This window comes from Drosophila willistoni (assembly GCF_018902025.1).
Source record: "Drosophila willistoni isolate 14030-0811.24 chromosome XL unlocalized genomic scaffold, UCI_dwil_1.1 Seg141, whole genome shotgun sequence".
In the NCBI taxonomy this organism is placed as follows: Eukaryota; Metazoa; Arthropoda; class Insecta; order Diptera; family Drosophilidae; genus Drosophila; species Drosophila willistoni.
The window spans coordinates 5,185,421-5,193,130 of NW_025814052.1; positions in this window are offsets into that span (position 1 = coordinate 5,185,421).

A 7,710-nucleotide genomic window follows, 5' to 3' on the forward strand; every position below is an offset into this window, starting at 1 on the left:
CAGTAGTTAAGATAATTAATATTTTATATATGGGATACTAAGGATGCAGTGCCGGATTAGCCATATGGCAGGATCAGCGAATGCTACCGACTTTTACTGTAACTTTTATAAATAAAGTAAAATCTTAAATTAATGCTTTTAAATTTTGGACTTGGAATGTAAATTATACAAATTATTAAGATGTATTTTCAAACGAAATAAAATATACCAATGAACCTTAATTTCATCAAGTCAATTTTTAGAGTATTTTCATGTTTTTCTTTCAAATTGGAATAATGCCTTTTAATCTGCATTAAAATCGCAAGAACTTAATTTTTTTGTCAATTTTTGCAAAATGTCATGAGTATTGTACAACATGATCTATTCTTTTTAAATCAGATTGAAGTCAATTTTTTAAGTGAAATCAATTTTCCAAGTGTTTAATGCCATTTTAAAGTAAGTTTGATTGCCATTATATTGAAACGAAACGTTTTGAAATCGGTTAGAATTGTCTGATATAAAAATCAGATTAACTAGAAAACTTTTGCCAATCGTTTTTGACCTGTTCTAACTTTTATATTACTAAGCGTTTTTAAATTGCACTTGATATTTTTTGTTTTGTTTTTTAATTGCTATAAGTTCTCCGATCTGGTTTACTCCAGTACTGATTGCATGGCAAATGGAAGAAATACTTGTCGTATACTTTATTTAAGCAACTCATACGACAAGCATTTCTAAAATACTTTAATACGGTTTAATTTAGGGGAGTATTTATGGAATTTTTCACAAACGTAAAAAATACTTACTTCTAGATAATAATGATAAATTTGGCCCTATTGTTTTGTAATAAGACCTTTTCAAATTATAAAGAAAAAAAAGCCAGAAATCACCATTCCTGCTACTTTACTTACAAGTCTTCAAAAAAAAAAACAGCTAAATTTGTAAAAAAGGCGTAAATGTCAACACTGATTGGATTAATCTATATAGTAGTTACATATATGTATATAATATATGAATGCATGTATATTGGTACATTTATATATGTAAATTTTGGTGAGCTGAGATCAGCTTGTTGTTTTTATTTGAACAATTTTTTGGGCTGGCTTTTGGAGTTTGTAGTAAGTGCAACAGTTTCAGTTCAGTTCAGTTCAGTTTAGTTCAGTAATGGTAACGGTGCTTCATGTTGGCGTTAGTGCACACATTCACACAAAATGGATCAACAGAACGTACTGTAGACTTGCCACACCTTATTGTATAGCGCCCGCACACACACACACACACATACATACATACAACATACATATTGGCATAAAAAGGAAAGTTAGCAAACGCAAAAAAAAAATATATATAAACTCAAAGCCCAGTTAAGTTGAGTTGGGGGGTGGGGTGGGGAGGGGAGGGCTTTGTAGATCAATCTTGACTTGGTTTTGCCGTTACTAAAATGTTGTTTGTCCTTGGAGAATGTGGCAAAAACAAAAAAAAAACAGAAAATAAATATTATAATATTGTGCATATGCCAACTGTTTTTTTTTTTTTTTTGTTTTTCGGGGAGAGCACGAAGAGCAGGTTGGCAGAAGTAAGGGGAACTTACTAACACTACTACTATAATTGTGCCGTTATGTATTGCGTTGGCGCCGCACCCAACCTTCATACACTTCCCCTACCCCCACCACTCTCCTCGATCGACCACCCACCGCCATAATTGTATTAGTTTTTTTTTTTCGCCCCGAACCCGACACATTGTCGTCATCGGGAATTATATTGCTGCTATAGTTTAGTACAATGGGGTTTTTGTTTTGTTCAGTAATTCGTTTGTTCTGCAATAAAAGTAAGTACTTATTATACTTCGAAGACTGTCATTATAACGAGTATAAGGACTGCAAATAAATAAAATATATATAATATTCGACTCTATATGCTTCCTAGGTTGTTAATTTTCAAACATTTGTGCCAGATAACTTCACATTTTCTTAACTTATTAACGATTTTTTAATAGTTAAGTTTAAAACTAAAGTATTTCCATGGTCATTGGTCCTTATTGTTAGCAATGTTGCCGAAGAACTTTGTGCGGTATCCTTAGAGAGAAAACGTTGGAATGCTCAATATTATTAGTTTTGTTGGCATACACAACGTATACGTAATTTATAATTAACATACACAACTCGCAAAAAGGATGAAAAAAAGAATTTGAGTATTTCAAATTCTTTTTTTATTTTTACTTAAGGGGTTGCAATATTTTTAAGTGTTCTAATTACAACACATTTCACAAAAATCCAAATTAGCAATTAAGAAACAAAAACATTAACTTTTGGGGTCATAGTGCAAATTTCCAATGGAACATGAATGAAAAACAATTCGCAAAGATATTGGATATAAATATGGATTTTAATGTGTTTTGCAAAAATTGGCTAAAAATTAAGTTCTTGAGGTTTTAATACAGATTGAAAGACATTACTCTAACTTGAAAAGAAAGACATACATTTTTCAAATACTTCAAATTTGAGCTTGATATAATTTAGGATTATTGTAATATTAAGATTCTTTATAAAAAATTACGTATACGCGGGGTATGCTATTCATATTGAGATGACATTTACATTTTGTTAATTCTAAATTCAAAAAAATGTATTGAAATGCATAAAAATGTGTTAAATTAATTTATAAAAATGTATTTATTTTTGTTGTGGTTCCGAAATTCGTTTTGTTTTAGTCTAATGGAAATAAAAAATATATTAATTACGTTTTAGGAACATGTAATTCCAGAAATCTGTGAACAATGCCCCTCAATTGTATAAAGTTGCTTAAAAGTATGCATATCTTTATATTGTATATAATATATTAAACATTTCTACAATGCGTTGTAGGAACATTTCGGTTCACTAAACTGTGTGGTTTGTGTTTATTATTAAAAATAATAAAGTTATTATACAGTCGCTGGCTCAGTGAAATAATCAAAGTCTAATCAGAGCCGCTCTTGGCAAAAGATCAATGTTCCATATGCCAGACGTTCCGTTTCATTCAAAGCTCCAACCAATTGGGTTGCTCTTTTTATCAGAGACCGTTAGTCGTCAGTCAGTGTTGGGCATTCGGCCGAATGAGTCCAGTTCTTGTCTCTCCCTCACTCTCTCTCTCTTTATTTGTCTCTCCGCGCGCGCTCTCTCAGTTGCCACTTGCAGTGTTTGGGGACAAAACCGATCTTGCAGAGCGCTGCAAAAACGGAAAAAATCAATTCACTGTTTTTTTTTTCGCCAAATTAAATACGCGGGTGTGAATAATAAAAAAAAAACACAAAAGTTTTTATTAATTGCCGACAGAAAATATACGGGCAACAATCAATATACATATGTACACATGTAATTTTTGAACAAATTTTGTTAGTTTGTCATAAATGGTTAATGATGAAAAATCATTTTAGCTAAATCAGCGACATCAACAGTTACTTACTTCATTAATGGCCAAGTGTTAAATGAGTTTAATTGTGGCTAATGATAAGAGTTTGCTTTCAAATTATTATTTTTTCTTAATTAGTTATGTTTTTTATAGTTTTTTTTTTTTGTTTTGTTGAGTTTTTTATTATGTGTGTGTGTGTGTGAGTGTGTGTATTTATAAATTTATGAAAAAGAAAACAAATGCAAATTAAATATTTTGAATACTTTCTGCAAAAAAGCGCAAAAAATTAAAATTCAATAAAATTGAATTGAATTGAACCTGTTTTTTGTTTTTTTTTTGTTTTTGTATCTTCTTCTTCTTCTTCTACTTTTGCGTTCTGGACTTGCAGAATGAATGGATTGTGGGACTCTCCATTTGGGATGTCATCTCTATAAAATTGAGGTAAGCCAACTGATTTATTTCGTTAAAAAATATATGCAAAATTCATATAATAAATGACTATTCATATAGAATAGATATATATAAGAAGATAATTTGTTAAACAATTTTATATATAAAACGGTTATCATGCCGACTCTTAATATTATAGAAATTATTGCAACTCTTCAATGAGACTTTTAGTCGTATATTTAAAGACAAAATTGGAGTACTATATAAAGTAGATACCTTCTTTATCTTTACCTACTAACTTGATGGATTTTCAGAAGCCTCAACAAGTTTTAGTAGTTTTTTTCCAACCCTTTGCATTCTTAACATTCTCTGTTTAAAATATTTATGCATTTTAAGTTATTGTATTTATGAGATATATTTTTTTTAGTGAGGTTAATGAGAATTTACATGAATAAAGTTAAATTTATAAGTTTCAAATAAAGTTTAAAGGGTACGTTATCCTGGAATATCGTTAGGATACGGATATATGCTTGGCCAAATGTACCTATACTTACATATATACTTATGTATCTATACATTCTTGATCTGCATAACAAGATCAATACCTGGCTGTCTGAATTAATGAAATTAGCTTTGATCAAACTATAAAAGGAAATTTGGTCAATATTTATAACCATCTATTTCTATATACTGTATTTCTTGGCACTTCCTCTCTATCGATCGTTTAAAAATATAATCTAAGATAAAGTCTTTCCTTATTTGTTGATTATACAAATGTATAATCAATCTGTCGAAAATGAGGTTTTATTTGAAAAGATAAACAAAGAAACAATCTGAAATTTAATAGACTTATAAAAAAGGGTATACGAATATCGATAAGATCAAACTTAGCCTGATCTTAACTTGAAGTAAACGATAATCTCACTGATTGCGAATCCAACTCGTCCTTGTCAGGAGTCATGGTTAACTATTCAAATTTGGAAGGCTGCAAATTTTTTGAATTTATGGTATAAATGGTGTCATATCTTCAACAATTTAGTTAAAGTCCAATTTAACCGGACCGACCAAAAATGGGTTTCTCTCTTTATTATTTACCTTGATGATACGCAGAGACCATAGAAGAAAAAGAGGCAATATGCATGCCAAACCGAATTGCACTGAACCGCAACGATCAACAGCGATTAGCTCCCTTCCTCAGACTCAGGTCGAGTTGGGTAAACTTTTGCCAGACAATTGTCTCTGACTCCGACTCTGACTCTGACTCTGACCCTGACCCTGAGAATGGGAATGAGAATGAAGAACTTTTCTAGAGCAACCATTTTTTGATGGACAATGGGGAAGTCCGGTCCGGTTGTTGATGATGAAGGATGATGGACTTGAATGAATTTCAAAAAATCCAAGGGTAGGAGTGATGGGTTGAAGTAAGTAAAACAAATCGTCATGTAAATTTAAGTTTACCTTGCTACAAATTCTGTGTGTTTTGCCTCAATGGCACTTTAGTGCACCGAATGGTCAATTTTAACTAAAATACAAAATTTTTATTGATTTTTGAGGGACTGTCCACATTTGCTTTAGCCTTTATAGTGAATTTTAATGAAGATAAACAATTATGGCTTTTGTTGCTGATCATAAATCCATATGTATATATAAATATCTTTTTTAGAATCGTATATACTTACTTCCCGTCTTTGAAATGAATTTTGTCAAGTGCAGGGTATAAAAAAACCTGAGATTTCAATATTTAGTTTCAAATTTGTAGATTCTTAATATTCTATCTGTTTTTTCATTTTATTTTATTATAAATTGGAGACTGAGCCTCTAAGAATGAGAAAACGTCATTAAGTAAATAAATATATGTATTGTTAATATTCATAATAAATTATACACGAAATTTTATTAATAATTATACTTAGTTACTGGTTTTTACAGTTATGTATACTTGCTGCTTTTAATTTTATACTTAACTTGAAATTGGCAATAGAATGTAAAGATAATAAACAAAAAGATTGCAGCCCCCTGACATCAATTTTCCTGTTCAGCTTGACCAATAAAAAACTGAAGGGTTCCACATACAAGTCTTCAAGAGGCTTAACAGAAAGCAAAAAACCAAAAACAAAAACAAAAAACAAGGAACAGAAGTAAGAGGAATACTAAACATAAAACATTACCTTTCGACCCGACCCAGTTACATATTACACAAAAGAACAGGTACAGTAAAACGCACCTAAAACGGTCAGCAGTGCCTCAGGCATGGGCAATAAAAAACAAAACCTCTTTGTTGGTGTCCCATGTAAGCCAAATTGAACATGGGTTCGCCTCGCCATTCAATTTGTAGCCATCATTGTCCACATGGACGATTTGGGGAGAAGCTGCATAAAGTAAAGAAGTCTCTATCTCAGTCAGTCAGTGCTGGATCTGGAGGACAAGTGGGAGGGCGACATTTACCATAAATCCAGTCCTGTTTGCCCGTTTGGGTTCGCTCTGTTACCTTGCTGCATCATCATCTTATTGTTCCAGAGAGAGATATCTGTTCTTTGTCTCTCTCAGCTGGTGCTTGGCTTTACTTTTGGCACCGCCGTAGTCCACTTTTGTCCGCTTGGCAATGTGGGCGTTGCAGTCCTCTTCTGGCCAGCCAGCGTGGGAGTGGCCATAGTGATGGAATTGACCAACTTCCTTTAGTGAGTGAGGGGAAACTGTTCAGTAAACATGTTCCCATTTTACTCACTCGCTTGTTCATTCAGTGATCAATTGTTCCTGACTCATTTGTTCAGTTTCTTTCACTCTGCTTACATTGTTGAATACCATCTAAATATGTTCTTCAACTGAAGTCACCTGAAGTCATTGGTGATGCAAATGAAAAGATGAGTTTTCAATATAAATTTTTTAAATATCGATCGTAGGCATTTTTTGAGATTTTTAAAATGATAAATGGCAATAATTTTTTTTTTTGAATTTTACCCCCTCTTTTTCTCATTCTCTATTTTGTTCGATTTCCAACCGTTTTGAAAAGTTATATCTCAACTAAAACACAATTTTGCATATTTTAACCCTTCAAGTTAAGAGCGCTTATACAAATATCTATATTTAAAATAAATCATTAACACTGACAATTTAAAATTAAACAATGAATATAAAACTTTATAATTTCTCAAATTAAAGTACCATATATAAATTTGCAATTTCTCAAATTAGGATATAAAACTTTCTAATTTCTTAAATGATAATTATCTCTAGCTTAAATAAATTTCCAAAATTAAAAAAAAAAAAAAAGTATTCGCTTTTATTATTTGCTTATTAATATGACAATCGATTAAAAACTAAGAGGGTTGAAATGAATTCAAAAAATTGTTACTAAAAAATATTTTCTAAAACTGAAAAACGAAAAATCAAGGTGTCCACATTTGTGTAAATGGTCATAGTATAATATTTGTATTATTATTGTAATTATAATTAAGTGATTAGTATTAAACATCTTTATAATAATTAATTAAGACATTTTTTGTTTAAACAGAACTTGCCGGCTAATGAGACTATTAAACAGAGCTTCGATTTGAATTTGAATCGCTGTTTCAAGTCACACCATTTCGTTCCGTTTCAATTCCACAGACCACAATTTCAATCACTATCCACTTGGCACTCCATTCGCATTTTGCTGGACGCGTTGATCGGTTCGCGGTTTACGAAAGAGACGGCTAAAACAATTTTTCGAAAAATAAGCAAAGAGAGCAATAACAACAACAACAACAATCTATTTTAGCGTAACGGCCAACTCTTGGCACGCGCTGCCAATTCGTTTCGTTTTTGGGTTTTTGAAATGAAATGATTTTTGATGTGTGTGCTCAAACAGTTGTTTTATTGAATTTTTTCTGGTTTTTTGGGTTTTATTTTCAAACAACAAACAAAAAGAAAAAAAGAATTTAAAAACAACAAATATCGCGCAATAAAGTGTAT